General features: G+C 40.4%; 1 long non-coding RNA gene across 1 annotated transcript in view; it reads right to left on the reverse strand.

Moving 5' to 3' along the window:
* Positions 1 to 7,027: 7,027 nt before the first annotated feature.
* LOC138923054 (uncharacterized) overlaps positions 7,028 to 18,976 on the reverse strand; it is a 29,677-nt gene continuing 17,728 nt past the window's right edge. Inside the window, exon 3 of the long non-coding RNA XR_011436186.1 lies at positions 7,028 to 14,218. This is a non-coding gene — a long non-coding RNA (uncharacterized lncRNA). The remainder of the gene's footprint in view (positions 14,219 to 18,976) is intronic.

The raw sequence follows: 18,976 nt of genomic DNA on the forward strand, positions 1-18,976 counted from the left end.
ACTCCCTGGACCTCACCATGAGATCCTGGAATGTACACTGAATCTCACCACAACCTTCTTACACACCAGCCTCTCCCACCCCCCTGCATATATGGAGCTTGCTGTTTCCCTGGGATCTCTAATCATCCAGCTCCTGCCATTAGCTCACTCTGCAATGTCATGTCAACACCACCCTGGCCTCCATGATACACTGTCCCCACCTCCCACCTTGGCATACTAGACTTCCAAGTCTCAATACTCAGTCAAGTAAGAGATCAAGCCTGACTTGTGCTGCTAGCTCGTTAAAAAAAAAAAAAAAATTCTTTTTCTTATTGATTGCTGCAAGACTGGAAGCTTCTTGAGGAGAGAGGCCATATTTTATCCATCTTTGTATTCCTAACACCTAGCATTGTGGCCAGTCCAGAGCAGAAGCTCAAAAACGTTTTGTAGAATTGAACTGAACAACCTTCTCTCGAGCCCTCAATCCTAACCTCTTGTCTTTACCATCATCATATGACCTCCTCTCTAACTGCAGGGAGGAAATCAGTTATGGGACAAGATACACACACATCGACCCTCCTCCTCTCACCTTCCAGGAGCGGGGCTTTCCCAAAGCTCCTGTCTGGGCCCTCTGTTCATTCCTCCTCATCTCCCCAACCCCACCACATCATGTCTCTTCTCTACTCATAACAACACAATTGTGACAAGTCTCATCTCAGTGGGGTTTCTAAGACTCTCCAAAATGTGGCTTTACACTCCTTACCCAGCCTCATTTCCTGCTGATGTCCACTCTGGTCAGGCTGTTTTCCCACAAACTTTCGACACTGTGCATGTCCCCCGGCCCAGGACATCTGTCTTCTCTTCTGACTCCTCTTTTATACCCCTTTCTTCACAGTACCAGCATGATACCAATCTTGAGAGAGAAAGATTTAGATGAATTTTTTATATTATAGTGAGCATCTCTTTTCTGAATTTCACTACACCTTCTCAGTCCTAATTTTTTAAACATTTGGAGAGAACAAACTGGAAAAAAAGAAAAAGAAAATTCCAGTCTTCTCTTTCTTCTGTGTCCTATGTATCCTTCTCTCAGTTCTTGATCTTTACCCCTCAAAGATACACACACACACACACACACACACACACACACACACACACAGTAGCAACTTCCGGAAGCCCTGGAGAGGATGGAATTACTCAAGACTGTGAGGAGTCAGGACCCACAACTTCTCCTGTTTTCCCAGGTTTGACTCAGTCGCTGTTGAGCTATTCTTACATCTACAAGACAGAATGGGGAACAGAAGGGATGAGTCAGTAATAGAAGCTTAAAGGAAGCAATAGAGAATTGGCATTAAGACATTTTGGGAAACTGACTCTAATAATCCCGTAGATTTATGCCATTGTTCACAGTGACTAGTAGGGAAGGAACTGTCAACTCTTTACAGTTTAGAGGAAAGAATTTTACCAGCTTTGCCAGTGAGGAAAATTGCTGTTGATTTGTAACACCACACTTGGAGTTGAGGCAACAATTTCCCTTCCAAATTCCCATAAATGTAGAGAACCAGGTTTTAGTTTGCAAAAAAACATAAAAATTTCTAGATAAGCCAGGGAGAGAAGAGGAGTTGTGTCTGACACAGCTTATTAAGGGACCACTCTACTTATTCTGATATGATTTAAAATGGGACATGGGGCAATGATCTCTTTACAGGGAGTATCTGGCCATCTGTGATGGTTAATTCTATGTATCAACTAGGCCAGGGGACCCATAAATTTGGTCAAACATTATTCCAGATGTTTCTGTGAAAGTATTTTTAAAATAACATTAACATTAAAATCTGCAGACTTTGAATAAAGCAGATTAACACTATTCCATAATGTGGGTTGGTCTCATCCAAGCAGTTGAAGGCTTTAATTGAAAAAGGCTGACCTCCTCCGAAGAAGAGGGAATTCTGGCAGCATTTTGCCTTTGGATGTGACATGCAGCATTGACTCTTTCCTGTGTCTCTAGCTTGTCAGATTATTCTGCAGTTTTTTTGGACTTGTCAGCCTTCACAACTGTGTGAGCCAACTCCTTAAAATAAACCTTTCTCTTTATATATATATATATAAAGATACATATATATGTATAAACACACATGCACACAAACATATATATACACACACACACATCCTGTTGGTTCTGGTTCTCTGGGGAATCCCGACTAATACCCTATTCTACATAAGTGTGGGAACTTCCCTGAAGAGTGAGTTCGTAACGTCTCAACATTGACTCTTCTCCTATTCTACCTTTAGAGGCAGACCATTCTAATGTCTTTATCTCCCTTGGAGAAAAATAATAGGCATTTTCCATGGATGAAGAGAAAGGATAAATGAAGCCAAACATATAATTCATTTTGATAGATATTAACTTTGTAGTACACTATGTGATTTCTTTGTATGAACTAATTTTAATACCAAAAAAAAGAAAAAAAAAAGAAAAAGAAGGAGATAGAGAAGAAGGAAGGGGAAGAGGAGGAGGAGGAGAACAAGAATGAGAAGAAGGAAAAGAAGAAAGAGAAATGAAATTATTAAAATGAACAATAGGTCTTAAAAAAATTCTAAAACAAAAAACAGCATCCGTCCAGGATGAATCAATAGGTTGGCCAAACCCTTTTCTAGTAAAATGACATTTAGTTGCAAGAAAAGCAACCACAAAGGGTTTTTTTCTTTTCTCTCTCTTTTTTAAATTTTTTATTATGATTGGTACACCATCTATTTCAAAGCCTCATTTAAACCTTCTACAGTGAATCACCCCCACTGCATATTTTCTTAGTAACGGTAGTGAATCACTCTTTTAAAATGTTTTAAGCACCTAATGTTCCTCCGAATTCAACACTTAATAAATTTGTTAAATGCTGTTCTATATAAATGCTGCTAAATATCATAAGATCATCATTTTCCGTAGAATTGAGTATTTAAATGAGATATGAAAGGATACTGTCTTATTCCGACATCCCTGAAGATATATTAATTGCTGATGAGAGCAGGAAGCAGAATAGCATAGTCTAAAAAGTCCTAAACTTGAAGTCAAAAGACCTGGCTCCTAGTCCCAGCTTTCTCTACCAGGGTTATCTTAGCCAAAGCTATCTGATATCTCTGAACCTCAGGTATGGTCTTATCTCTAATATCTCAATGTTATGAGCATTGTATGAGAGAGATTACTTAATGTGAGGAAGCTTGGTCCAGAGAGGGATTCATCTGCCCTGATGCAATTTAGGGAGGCGTGGAACCAATAATGTTATATACAGTGAAACACCATGGTGAGAGGTGTGAGAGTCGAGAGGATTTTCAAGGGTCTTGCCCAGGAGCTCTGGACTAAGACAATGTGGCATGAAGAGCTAAGTCACCCCTCTGGGCTAAAGAAAAGGTCTGTAATGGGGCCAACATGGTTTTCCCTCCACCCCAGGCTCAGGGGAGGGAAATATGGCCTTACAATGTGGCTGAACAGAATGAGAAGTCACCACTGGATGAGGCCACATGGCCTGGGCGTCCATGTTCTCTCTGACGGCAGGTGGCAGAAGTGATCCCTTCTGGCCAGCAGAACCAGAATGTCTGGAAACCGTGCTTCTAAGGGAGTCCCAGATATTTCAGGAATGTTGCCTTGGAAAGGATAGTCCTTGATATCAAGACACCCATTTGTGGATAAAAATACACACCTCTCTGAGTTGTTGAAAGGCTTATATATGTAAAGGACCTAGCATAGTGCTGAATTATTCTAGAAAGGATTAAAAAACATTTGGTTTTCTTTGGGTGAGCAGAACATAATCATAAAACTGATGTAGCTCAGAGGATTAATCTGAATTATCTGAATTACAACTGGGCGTGGGCCAGGGAAGCCTCTGGTGTGAGGCTTCTAGAGCTGCCTGGGGTAGGGACTCGTGCCTCCCACACCAGTCCCCGTTCGCCCGGGGGAGAGCCCGAGGACAGCACGTGTGCTCATAGGAACGAGCGGATGATTATGTTAGAGCATTTAATCCACATGTATTTATTCACTAACTTGCTCTAAGTAGACGTAGTAAGAAAGGGGACTAATAAGTCCGTCTGAAGTCCAGGCCATGGCCTTAGCACTTTGCCTATTTAAAATCATTTAATATTCATAACAATCTTAGAAGGTTTGCATCCTTAGGCCCATTTCACGTAGGAGAAGACAGACGTCCAAAGAGCCCAAGTGCTGGAACTAGGATTGAAACCCAGGACACTCAGTCCTCCCATCCCGGCATTTTCCTCCACACCATGGAAGTGTGATTGTGCAGCCTCCCTTCTGCACCCTCCCTTCCTCAACAGCATTATTTCCTAAGCATTCCTCTGTTTAGAAGCAAGTTTTATTCTAAACAGTGCTTTGCAGTAAAACTGTCCTCTTGCCAACACTGACCCGAGTCTTTTGAAGTGGTTTCCTCGTGAGTGTTGCTTACCGTCACTGAGTAGCTTGTTTCTTCTCGGGGTGCTGGTGGATATCGGTGATGGCACATTATCAAGTTGTTTGCACTTTCTTTGGCCGCAAACCACTTGTGTCTCAACACAAGAAGAAACAAAGGGAAATCAAATATACAATAATAATACAAGTACTAAATGCCCCAAATGAGAATTTCTTGATTTACCCCCAGAGGACACTCTCCCAAAACACGTGCTCCCCTTTCACTGTTTTCTTGACACATCTTATACCTCATATACCCACTAACATTAAGCCTATTTCCTCTGCTTTAAATTGGATATTTTTTCTTCATTTAAAATAATGTATCTAAACTTAATATGATGCTGATAGTTTCTCCAATTCTGTGTGCTATAAAAATGCAATCAAACAGAAAAATTAGATTCTGGTTAAATTGGCAAGATTTATATCCTTTTTAAAAATGAAGAAGAAAGTTCAATGTGGATCTTCATATTATTGTTTTTCATTAATTCCTGTTTCAGCCTTACAGAATTAGTTGGAAAGAAAGTGTCCTTTAAACATTCTGTCACTTAAAATATATTCATCTTTAATTAGAACTATTTCCAGTTAACTAAAATTAGGTCATACAAAAGTTTCCAAAATATTACACTTAAAATTTTCGTTGACTTCTGACATCTCTATAACATCTACATACTAAATGAAGAATAATCCTTGTCATAAATTTCAGTAGTTTTTATTCAGAAAAAAACTCCCACATTTACTGTAGTTCCCAGGGCTTCCTCTACATGTTCATAAAAGAATCACTTTTTGAGAGAAATGTTCAAGGAATGTATGAGTCGTTTTCAGGCAATCACCCACTTCATTCTCTGATGGTTAGGAGTTTTAGAATTTCACAGGTAAAAACAGCACTTTTTCTTATTGTTACAAAACCTGGATTTTGAATATGAAGGCTCAAAGCAGCAGAGTATCGTTGGTAAAAGGTGAGATGCTAGAAACCATTCTGCCAGCTTTCATTTCAGTGACTTCCCACCACTTTTGTTCACTGATGTTGTATATGCTATAGGAGCCCGCCTTCACAACTTTCCACTTGCGTGGAATTCCATCTGTTTAATCAAATCGAAACAAATTGTAGTGTCAAGGTCCTTGTACCTTAAAAGATTTCCTTCCTGATATACTATCTTGTTAACCCATTGCATCATTCCGAAGAATAAATACCTCAGCTCAGCACACAGGAAATATAACAAAAAAAGGAAATAGAGAATATTAAGATATATACATGTATGTTATCACACACACACATACACATGTACAAAATATATGGTCTATGTAACACAAAAGTCAATAATTTGTTAAACACATATAATTATATCTGCTTAGCATATTTAAAATTAAAAACCCTACTAATTAAAATTTGGATTTTTTAATCATTTTTCAAAGAAATAATAAAATATGATATAGTCCTGAATTTGTGGTAGGATTGTGTAGCAGGAAAAGGATGTAGCAGGATTCTAAATTCACTCAAGGCAAAGAAAATGTAGTTGCTTCGTTTCTCTATGGCTGACTTCATCCTCCTTAGGAGCCCCCACCCTACACATCAAAAAGTAACTGATGATTTCAATAGTATCCTTTCCATCTAAATTTCAATCTATTCAAATATGATATGATACCATCAATCAGAACGGGTTCAAATGATTGCTTTTGGGTGATTCAGTCCTTCAGTAAAAGCTCAGACTTTCAGAATTCTCCTTCTCTCCCTTCTGGGAAGCAGCTGGATGTGTGAGGGGCTTTACTGTGCTCTTTGTGGCATCCGTGGCCATGCACTGGCTGGTGTCCTCTGTGATCTGGCTGCCCTGCTGCTGCCCCTGGGCATGGAGCTGGTGGCTGCTCCTGAAGTCTGAGGCTGGTGTGACTGGTCTGTGCTCTCTCAGTTTGGCCTGAGACCAAGGTTTCTTTCTGGTGACTTGGCCCCTGAAGATGGGCTGCAACCTGGCTTCAGAGGCCCTTTGCTCTTGCCTGGGGACTTCTGCTAAGTTGGACAGCCAGCACCATCTACTTCCTGCTGCAGCTTTCTCCTGCCAGCAGGAACTTCTAAACTCTCTGCATTGTCTGAGTGCCAAGGGCGGCTCCAGAGAGCTAGCTCAGACTCTGTTTAAACACTAAGTAGCATAGTAGCCCAACATGCATGCAAGCCAGTCCCCTCCCACTCTCACAGACAGGAGTCGGGCTGCTCAGCGTATCTAGCAGATGTGTCCCCACTGGGACTTCAGCCAAGGGGAGGAGGCCAGGACTGGGTCTCTCCTCACCCGCCTCTCTTCCCCATCCATACCCATTCACAGCTTCTTTCCACACTCCTCTTCCAGCTTTCTAGTCCTCCTTCTTTACATAAAATCTCAAGATCAAGTCACTAGATCAGGTTCTTCCCATATCAATAGGACAACGAGGAGCTTAGAAAAATTGTTTTATTTTTCAAGGAAATCAGGTTTTATTGTCTCAACCAAAAAAAAAAAAAAAGAACAAAACCCTATTTTGGCTTTCAGAAGCCAAACAGTGAATCTTTTTCTTTGCACTCCTGCCACAAAAAGTTCCAATACACAACCCCCACCCTCACACCCACCCCAGCCTCTTCTGCAGGTCCCAAACAGGAAGGCTCAGCGAAACATGTCCAAAAGATGTTACCCTTGGTCCATGTGCAAAACGCGATGCAATTTTAAGGGTCTCTTGGGTTAATAAATTAATAAAGGAATCTCATTTTATTCTGAAAGTTAGCAAGCCTTAACATTGGAGAGATCTTTATTTACAGTCATGGACTCATTCCTGTATCTATATGGCAGCAGTAAGAAAAGGCTTTTGAACATCTGATATCTGATGGAATTATTATTTTTCACCTTACGTTATAGGATTATTTCTTCCTTCATTTCATGTTTGGGCATCCTAAAACAGCTTAATGACCCTCTTCATATTAATAAAATACGAATTAGAGTTCTTTTAATCAAGAAGACTTCAAAATAATTCAACGTTCCACATTGTATTTGAGAGTGACCTCAGACTTTACCACTGAAAAAAGATTTTGAATTCATTCTTTTGAACACAATATAAGGCTTTAGGTAAGTACCTAAGACTCTACATAATTTCCTTGTAAAAAAAAAAACAAAACTGCCCAAACTGTCATCTGGTTGTCTATACAAACTTTGAACTCAGGAATTTTTTAAAGAGTTCCATGAACTCCTTGGAATTGTATGTAATATTTTTATATTTACATTTTTACGGGAGAAGAATCATGGCTTTCATCAACTCATCAAACTGGGGATTTTGATTCCCAAACAGGTTTAGGATTTCTTCCGTGCTTTATGTCTAATAATATTGAGTGGCCAATCAATTATTTGAGAGAAATAGAATATACATGACAAAATTATACTTCACAATGAAATAAGTAGGTCAAAGAGGTCCTTGTGATGAATACATTATTAATTTGTTACAGGTAAATAACTGTGTAGCTGTATAACTTTTCCTTCATAAAAGATGTAAAATCAAATGAACTGCTCTCATCTTCCCCAGCCTTTTCTTGCCAGCCGGACAGAGTACAAACTCCTTAGTGTGACACAAAATGCCATTTACAACCCAACCCTGCCTGGTCTTTTCAGATTTGCCTCTGTCCCTTTGCCCTCACTCTATATTTCAGCCAAAACCGATTACTCACTTTCCTCTGAATCTCTCATGCATTTTTGAGCCTCTCGGTTCAAAATCCTTCTGTCTGGCAAACTCCTACCTATCCTCCAATGTCTGCCCCGCTTCCCTTTGCATTGTTAGTCACCATCATAGCTCTCTGTGCGTCCTCTCTGCTATAACAGTTAACACACTTATTATGCCCACGTCCAGTTATTATTTCCACATTCTTACCCACTATTAACAGTAAATAGCTTGATGGCTGGGACAGCATCATATTTGTCTCATTTCCCCTGGACTGAGCACAATGCCGAGCATAGAGGAGAGACTCAATAAATGTTGCTTGAATTAACAATTAAACAAGAGGATCCAGGGAGTCAATAAAGGACTCTGGCAGAGGACAGCGGGAGGCAGCTAGCCTTTGGACATGAATTCACCATATTCTCTTGAAACTCTCTAGAATGATACCTCATTCTCCCAGCAGAGATCTTCACACGTCAGCAGGGAACAGGCGCAAGTTATGGCAGCTCAGGCCTCATGCCAGAAAGGAGCATCCTCCCGCAAGGAGGCCTGGACCACATCAGGACTCCTGGAGGCCTCCTGCCCACCCTCTCCCACCTTAGTCTGTACTACTGTCCCCTCTCATTTCTTTCCTTCCTGCTCCCACTCATTTCTTCATCATAACGTCACAGCCCACCTCTCTCTACCACACACACACACACATATATTCATGCATCCCTTTTAAAAAATAGGCTGGTGAAGAGGACCAGGACCTAGATGATTTTAGTCAAGTTGGCTAGTTCTGGGCACTCTTCGACAAGCCAGTGTTATGGACCTGGGTGTAGGAGTCTACAGTTTGCCAGCAGTGTCACGTAGTCATGCACATCATCTCATCTGATTTTAATTTGGGTCCAGCTATCTCAGATTGGCCAATGTGGAAATAACCACAGCAACTTAAACCTTCCATGGTAGGCACCTGGATGAGCCCAGCCTGGAACGAGGTCTTCTAACTCTATTTGCGCTTTGGAGATCACGTTGGAAAACAGTGTGAAGATAGATGATGGTGTCCTTAGCATAACCAAATATTAATAAAAATGTTCTTATTGTTCTAAAAGTAATAAATGGACAATAAAAATATAGAGGTTATAAAATGAAACGCAAGCGTATCCTTCCCTACTCCAGACCCAAGATCCCCATTCCTGCTCTCCCGAGATAATCACTGTGAAAAATTTATTGTGTATCTTTCCAGAAATATCCTCAGTGTGTATGTATGCACACGTATACATACATATATAAAAATTATAAAATCTATAAATAAAAAATTATATATAGATAAGGGTACACAACTAGAAATTTGTATTACATAAATATACATTTATATACAAATTATAAGACCATTAAAATATAAAACATATATAAAATCATACCTATATATGTATGTATATACATATATAAAATAATTCTATATAAAATCCTACCTATACATGTTGTTGGTATATATATATATACACACATGCACTTACACACACACACTTATATATATATCGTCAACAACTATGTATGTAGTGCTGGATGTTACGGGGTATGGCTGGTAGTGGAGGCTGGTAAGGTTTTCATTATTTCTGATGGTATGCCAAATTTAAGGAGGTGAATCAGGTAGCAGTTCTTTTGTTGGTAAAGAAGATAGCTGTTTTTGCAATGCCAGATCTCCTGCTGGGCCCAGGCTTGTTTAGTCGGAATCTTCTTCCCTAGGAAGCTTGGCACATGCATTCCCTTATTTAGTGACTCTCAGAAGTTGCTCTCAGAAGGGGCTAGCCCAGTGGTGTAGCGGTTAAGTTCGTGCATTCTGCTTTGGTGACCTGGGGTTGGCAGGTTTGGATCCTGGGTGCGGACCTACACACTGCTCATCAAGCCATGTGGTGGCAGTGTCCCACATACAAAATAGAGGAAGACAGGCATTGATGTTAGCTTAGCGGCAATCTTCCTCAAGCAAAAAGAGGAAGATTGGCAATGGATGTTAGTTCAGAGCCAATCTTTCTCACCAAGAAAAAAGAAGTTGCTCAGTTGTGACAGCAACTGCTTGTGACCCTTTGAGCTCCAAGACCGATCTCCTGGTTCCTTTGAAACACACCCATCAAAGCACTCAGTGGAGATGTCTAGAGTGGTAATTGACTGTTTATTGACTCCACTTGGCCTCCCTGCCAGTGACTGGAGGGTAAAGACAATATGTCAATCATTTTTGTTGCCCCAGCACAGACCCTCACCTCAATGAGCATTTGTTGAACAGATCAGAAGCTGTAACTGACACTGAACACAGTATCTCACCCGCAAAGTTCCCACAAAGCTCCATGCAGAGGTAGATGTCCCTTCTTACTGAATAGTTATCAAGAGCCTCTTCTCTTCTAGATACTATTTGAAAGTAGACCATTTATCTTTAGTGCTTCAGCTTCCTCTTCTATCCTCATACTGCTGTCAAACTGGCAAACTAAAGCAACCATCTCAGTGTGATTTCTATGCTTGGCAAGCAGGGGTTATTTGGGGGAAGAAGGTAGTTTTATGTTCTGAAATATTCATGCTGAGTGCAAGCAATCTTTGTTCTACTGGGGAAGAAATAGCCTAGAGTCTCTTAGGAACCATGCAGTGAAAAAAAGAGAATAAAGGGCTGGCCTGGTGGCATAGTGGTTAAGTTTACATGCTCTGCTTTGGCAGCCTGGGGTTCACGGGTTTGCATACCAGGCATGGACCCACACACCACTCATCAAGCCATGCTGTGGTGGGATCTATAAAGTAGAGGAAGATTGGCACAGATGTTAGCTCAGGTTCAATCTTCCTCACAAAAAAGAGAGAGAGAGAGAGAGAGAGAGAGAGAGAGAGAATAAGACTATGGGAGAACAACAGCAAAATGGAAAGAAAGAGAAAAGACTAAGAACTTCAAACCTATAAACTCCTGTATACATACTCTTTAATGACGTATTTGTTAGACTTGGAAGCAGTAGGGTTTTCCTGGAACACACTGGAAACTGGAAACCTGGCTTCAGTCCTAGCCCTGCCATGAGTCATGAGGCAGGACTGCTCCAGGCCTCAGCCTCCTCACCTGTGCATGGGTCACTGGACAGAGGAGTCTAAGGAGACATAGTAGTGGCATCAATGTTCTGATGAAGTTCCAGGGGTAAAAATCATTATACTTATCCTGTGTTTAGAGAGAGAGCAGAAGTTACAGGGATATGGATTTTGACCCAATTTAAGGAAGAGCTTTCTAATATAAAGTTTCCAAAAATGGAATGGACCACTTTGTAAGGTGATAAATTCCTTTGCACTGGAAAGATTTGAACCATCCTGGATAGAAGAATATCTTAGGTGGTTTCCATGTTCCCTGACATCTCAAGAATATGCTTCTGTGACTAGGTGATCTCTTAGGCAGCACCATCCAATTAAAATTTCTCCAGTGAAGGAAATGTGCTACATCTGTGCTATCCAAAATGGTAGCCACCAGTCATGTGTGCTTACTGAGCACTTGAAATGTGGCTGGGATGGCAGAGGAGCTGAATTTTTAATTTAATTCTAGTTAATTTCAATTTTAAAAAGTCACATATAGCTGATGGCTACCATATTAGCACAGCTCTGAAATCCTATGATATTTTTCTAGCTACCATCATTGTCTATCGCACGATCATCACATACTCTCTCCTGGACACTGTATATAAAATCGCTCTATTTAGGATATGGTCTTTCTTCAGAGGAAATTCCCTCATAGAAATAAAGTGGAACCCATTTAAAAACATGAAAGTGGAATAAAGAATAAGAATAGATAGCAAATAAACTATTGCCAAACTGGAAAGTGCACACAGCCAGAGAAGCTATTGTATGGCCACAATAAAAACACTTGTGTTTCTAAGGAGCATAAAGGTGTGAACACCCCCCTGTCGCGGGGGTGGGAGGAAGTAGCTCTGAGCAAAGTGCTCCCACCAACGTGCTGTCGCTCTGAATGGAGGATTTTGCCCGCAGTACATGCTCAATGGGCTGCTGATTTTTGTCCTATATGTTTTAAGCGTGATAGAGATTCAGAGCAATGTGATAAAGTAACCTCAGGCTTCATGTTACTTTACCAGAAAGAGGAAGTTGTTTGAATTTGAATTTATCATTTCAGATCAGAAAGAGGCCTCAGAGATTATATAATCCAGTCTCTGTATTCTACAGAGAAGGAAACCAAAGTCTGAAGCTCAGAAAAGGCTTGGGACTTGCCAAGGTCACGTGGTTATTTAGTAGTAGAATATTTCATTTGTGTAAAAACATTAATATTCACAAAGTAACAAATAGTTACCCATCTAAAATGTAATTTTTTTCTTAAAAACAAAAACAAAACTATGCTTCCCAAGAGCTTATTGGAGCTGAAGGAGAGTCAAGGGGATCATCAACAGCTTTCCCATGGACTGTTTCAATCTCCACATTTCTCGAGAATGTGAGAGAGGTCTTTACTGGAAACCTGGTGTGAGGACTGGACTGAATTGCTTGTGCTCACCTTTGCTAAGACCATGTCTTCCCAGACTAGGTCCAGAGAAAAACTGCAATGTGCTGAGGGTCCACTCCAGGGCCATACTCTCTCCAAACAAGGCTCCCTGCAGCAGTTCCCAAGAACCAATTCTTCCCCTCTCAGTTCATTGAACATCCTTGGACGTCCCTAGAGAATGGCAAAATCTAAACAAACAAGTTCTATTTTCAATTTGTCTTCCTGAAAACCAAACTTCACCCACATGAAACTAGCGAGCCTGCTTCAAATGCTGAAGGCTTCTAGGTACTTTCTGAGTTTGCTCTGACTCATGTCTTACCTACATATTTATCCTAGATTTAAAAAAATAAAATAAAATAAAGCAGAGAACTGAGGGCTCTCTTTCAATTCTTTCAAACTATTGATTCTTCCCACATCCTCATCCTTTTCCCCATTACCATGTAAAACTCTTTCTTCTTCCTTGAAATGGGTATAGAATTCAGATAACTAACATATTTGGAAGATTATTTATGGAGCATTTAGACTTTAGAAGTTCAGCGACTTAAAAAGGGTAAGGTCACATCAAGTGCTATGATCTAATCAGATTTCTTTTCACAATGACTAACAGATTTTCATGATGTCACTTGCCCATAGAAAAAAACCATAATTGGCTTCCTATTGGGATCCTTTTGGATGAAATATGGCCTAAGTGTGGTAGTCTATCATTAATGTTTTCTTTCCCTCTACCTATCAAACTATATCTTCAGTTCACCCCCAGCCCCACTCTAACACATTCATATTTTCAGCCAGGCTATTCTCCTTGCCATGCTCCCTCCCCCAAATTCTTATTTATGGTCCTCTTCACCCCTTCCTTGCATAGCATTCCATACTTCATTCCTTCTATTTAGGACTATCACCTCCTCCAAGAACAGGCTTAAAGCTGCTTCTCTTCAAGAAATCTTCTCATCTTCACTCATCCAAGACTTGTAACCTATCACTTGTCTACTCTGAGAGTCACTGCATGTTTTATTTTGCATTACTTTTGTGAAAAAAACTGTAAACCTTTGGAGCTGGGAAGATGGGAGTAGAGGAGACTACACAGTTACCAGCTGGCTTTACCCCTATCATTCTGCAGATAAGGACTGGGGTTCAGATTGGCTGAGTGATACGTCCAAGATCACAGAGGATTAGAAGCCACGTCTCCAAGACCACTGCTCATTTCACCACACCACCTTGCCTTTTAGTTTCATATCTGTGTCATACTAAAAACTGAGAAAAATATAAACAGTATTACATAATACATAAAGAAAAATTCATAACTGCATTGGAGTGATGTTTGTGTTTCTATTACTAAAAATTATGGCTGGGGCAGTGACTGCTGGACTATGTTTCCCAGTCTTCCCAGTAGTGAGATGCAACCGTGAGACTGAGTTCTGGACAGTGGAATGGGTGTAGAAGTAATGTATGCAGCTTCAGGCCTGGCCCATAAAAACCTCCTTGCACACTTCTATGTCCTCTCCTCTTGCTCTGCTGGTGGATATTGGGCTCCAGGATGACCCGGGGGGCCAGAGTTGAAGATGGTGGAGTCATCAGGTAGAAGGAGCTTGGTCTCACATCACCACTTGGAGGACAGCTGCCTGGTGATCTGGAAGACCCACTTCGAGCTGTGATGTGAGAAAGAGACTGTGTTAAGCCACTGAGATTTTGACTAGCATTTACCCAATCTAATACACATTCATTACTTAATTCTTACAATATCCCTATGAACTAGATATTATCCCCATTTTACAAATGGAAAACCAAGAATGAAAGCAGTCACCCTTCTCACACGAGGCACAGCCAAGATTTGAACACAGATCTGTCTGATTCTACACACCTTACTTTTTTTTTTTTTTAAATGAATACAAAGTTTCCTGCGATGAGATTCAACTTAAGGACTTTCACAGATATGAACCATTTTATGCACCTGTGTAGAATTGCATCAACTCTGCCCACCACCAGTGGGTGGCAGTAGTGGCTGCCTATAGCCTGTCACTTTGAATTTATGAACAAATGGATTTAGGAATATCGTCAAATGAAATACAACCCCTATGTGCATAGAGGAATTTCTGAATGTTCTGTTGCCTTTTCTCTGGTGAGGTATAATTTCACCTTCTGGAGAATTATCATTGTAAGTTATTCAACCCCCTGGGCCTTCCAATTCTCTCCTCTGAAAATGAAGGAGTTGGCCCAGAATCATCTGATAATCAATACCTTCCCTTCAGACTCTGACATTCCACTTTGTGCACGTGTGAAAATACAAAGAGCTGACCCTGTAAAGAAATGTTGAACTCACACTTCACCCTGGGCTGTCCCTCTCTCCCCAGAGGAGACAGGCCGGGTAGTAAATCATGGTCTGTGGTTACTCTCAACAATGGAGAAACCGGGCTACAACTAATGCCCAATTTAAATTGTCTTTATTTATTTATTTTGCTTCTCTATATTTTTAAATTTTCCTCTAATGAACTCATGTAATTATATAATGAAAATAATGGAATCATACACATAGATGCTCAAAAGCAAGCAAGGCTTGTGAAGGACATGGGACAAAGAATGAGGCAGCAGAGCAGAATGGTTGACAACAGGCTTTGGATCACAACAGCCCTGGGTTCAAAGCCCAGCTCTGCCCTCACTTACAGTGTCGCCTTAGGTAAGTTTCCGTCTTCCAGAGCCTCAGTTTGCCCATCTCTAAAAAGGAGGGAGGGTGATACATCTACACCATAGGGCTTTGTGAGGACTAGACACAATACGAGCCAGAGGACCTGGGGATGGGATGGTGAAGATGAGAATGATACACAAGGGATTATTAAAAAGGGTTTCAATTGACAATAAAATCATAAATAGCAATTATATGTGAATTATTTTCTCTCACTTTTCATATTAACCCAAGTTCTTTCAGGCTACTCTATTGAACATGCAGATATAGCATATTTCCATCATTGCAGAGAGTTCTACTGGAGGGTGCTGCTCTAGAACTCCATAGAAATTCCCTGAAAGCTGGAGAAAGAGGACTTCCAGAGTCAGGGCCTTCTGGCCAAATACTTCCTTCCTCAATATTTATTTAATCAAAAACTATTAAATGCTAACTTTGTGACATATGAATGGCTACCATTTATTAAGCATTTAGTATGTACAAGACATAATGCTAAACCTTTTGTACACATCACTTGTCCAATTCTTATGCTCTGAAAGGTAGGCATTATTAGCTATTATAATAGTTACTACTAATAATTAATAATAATTATACATATTATTATTAATTAATAATTATGATTAACTTGCTTTTAAGAAGCGAGAAAAAGAGGCTCAGAGAGGTTAAATAACCAGCCTGAGATCTCACAGCTTGGAAGTGGCAGAGCTGGGATTCAAATATAGCATTTATCTGGCTCAACCGCCTCTGTATTTACTCACTAGGCTTTACTGCTTTTCTCTGTATCATGCCTGTAAGGCACAGTTTAGGAGCCGTGGAGATATATGAATACACGAAACAGTCACTACCTTCAAAGCCTTTCAATGTAGTGTGGGAAATAAATGGATAGACACATACATAACCAATTATAATTACACAACAAGCTCTGATAAAGAAGAATGATAGATGTGGCAAAAAGAAATATGGAGTGGATTGGAGGTAGGAAAACTAATTAAGACGCCATTACATTAGTCAGAACATGATCAAGACAGGGTGTAGGAGTTGAATAGCGAAGATGGTGGAAATGGAAAAAGCTATAAAGGAAGACAGTCAGTATTCAGTGACCATTTGGATTTGGGGAGAAAGAAAAAGGGAGGTGTGGATACCAGTCTTTAAGCTGACGCCCCTCCCCACAGTGATTCTTGCCTCCTGGCATTCATGCCTTGGTGTGTCCCTCTCATTAGAGCTGACCTGTGTGACCAGTGGGACATGGTGGAAGTGATGATGTGTGACTTCCAAGGCTGGGTCATAAAAGACAGTGCAGCTTCCACCTGCTCTCTAGGTTTGCCCATTCTATGGGAAGCCAGCCACCACGTTGTGAGGCCTCTCAAGAAGTCCTGTAGGGAGGTTCACAGGGGATGAACCTGTGAGACATAGTAAGTGCTTATTGTTTTTAGCCACTAAGTTTTGGAGTGATTTACTACGTGGCAATAGATAGCCAATAAAGGAGGCATCAGATTATTTTGTGATTTTTAAACTTGAGAGATGATGGAGCTAATTATTCATTTTCCTTCCTTACAAAACATAATCCATATAAGCAAACCATTTTTTGATCCAATCCCATATGGACTTTTGTTCAGAGACAAAACTATCTGGCAACCAAAAAGTAAATAAACACTATTTAATCCGTTAAACAACAGTCTCTCCTGAATGTGTCATAGGGGGACTACTTTCAAAATACTTAGCTAAATATTTTTAAAATCTCATGTCCCCTTCTTATCATCAGTATTGCCTTGATACCAAATTAGCTCCAAAATTTATCTTCAAGATCCTCTCAAAAATCTATACCATAAACTTAAGCCAAGTAGGCTTTTGTTGTTCCATCCTTTGATCAGTTTCTCTATGTAGATCTATATTAAACTTTGTCTTCTCAGCGTTGTTCCTATCTTCTCATTATTTGCATTCTGTGCATCAAAGGGGAGCCTAGGAACCATCCCCCCGAACAAAGAATACTTTAAGAGGGAAAGAGTGAGGAAAAGAGAGTGAGAGAGTCCATGTGGCAACTACAAATAAGCAAACAAAAATTCCCTGCAATTTTTTTTCATGTGTATGTTCACCAAAGAAATTAGTCTTAGGAGGTAGCCTAGTTCAGATGAGTCCATTTACTGTGTGACACTGAGGATGTTGGATAGCATTTCTGTATCTCAATTTCCTCATTTGCAAAATGATAATGTCTACTTGCCAGCTTGTGGGAGGATTAAATGAGTTAAAACACACAAGCTGCCTCCCGCAGTGCCTAGCATGTTGGAAGCATTTAGTAGCTACTAAAGTCTATCTAAATTATTAGAAATTCAGTGTCCTTAAATGTTACACAAAGGGTAACTGATTTCAGATGGTGGCACTTGAGAATCCCTTCTGAAACATGCTTGCCTCTTGATATTTTGAGATAGGTTCTTTTATCACAGACAGGACAAGGTAGCTGTGATCTTGGTGTGGCATTGAATAACACCCATCACTTCTGGACAGAAAAACTGTAAGCACTTTAATTCCGATTAATATCATGTCATATGTAACAAAACTTCTACAACCAAGTCTTTTCCATGTCTTTCTGCATTTTTGTTTCTGATTTTGAACATATAAAATAAAGCCCATTATATCACAATTGTGGAATCTCACTCTCTAGCGTAAGCATTTAACTCAACTCCACAACTATTTTTGCAGTCCCTACTATGTGTCGCAGTTTCAGGCACTTTGGTTGTGTCAATGTACAAAGAGTCAAAGATATCTGCCTCCGTGGAGCCTACATTCTAGTGGGAGGATACAGAAAACAAACAATAAATCTAGCATATAAGTAAGTTATATAGGATGTTAGAAAGTGATCATTACAGTGGAAAAAAGAAAAGGCTGAGTGAGGGGGATCAGAAGTGAGGTGGCAGGTGGAAGTTTGTGTATAATAAGGCTATCGGGATAGCCTCATAGAGAAAGTAAGATTTGCATAAAATTTTGAAGAAATGAGGCAGTTGGCCAATGCTCCAAGCAAGGGGAACAGCGAACACAAGGGCCTGGGGAGGGAGTGTGCCTGCACATTCAAGGAACAGGAAGGAGGCTGGCGCATCTGGAGGAGAGTGAGAGTCAGAGAGAGAATGGGCAGCAGATCATGTGTGGCCTTTGTGGCCATTGCAAAGACTTTAGCTCTTATCCTGAGGGAAAACCAAGCCATCGGGGAATTTGAGCAGAGGAATGGCTAATCTGACATATTTCACACGAATCCTTTGGCTGCTGAGCGTCGTGAATAATTTTATAGGAGGGAGGGCGGGAGCAGGGATTCGCCGAAGGGGGCTATTTTAACGCTCTAGGCAGAGGTGATGAGGGCTGGGCAGGATGTCAGCAGTGGAGGTGGTGAGAAGTAGGCAGATGATACAAAGATGTGCCTTTCTCAATAGCACTTCAACTTAACACCTCACTAAAATGCTTTAAAAAATCTTCTGAGGTTGATGGACGTGAGTGTACTCACTTGCTCTCCAATTTTGCAGCTTTCCCCTAGATTTAAAAAAAATTATTGATTCTCAGATAACAACCAGCTGATACAACAACTGTCTGATACTCTAGGAACAAAGCTGTATTATTTTTCATCTTTAGAAAATGCTCACATACTCTCAGGTCATTCCCATTCAATTGGAAAAAACTACCTTTAAACATACACAATGATTGTGAGTTATGCCTCAGACGTTCAGTTCTAGATCAGAGATTAGAC

This window comes from Equus caballus, chromosome 2, assembly GCF_041296265.1.
Source record: "Equus caballus isolate H_3958 breed thoroughbred chromosome 2, TB-T2T, whole genome shotgun sequence".
Taxonomy (NCBI): domain Eukaryota; kingdom Metazoa; phylum Chordata; class Mammalia; order Perissodactyla; family Equidae; genus Equus; species Equus caballus.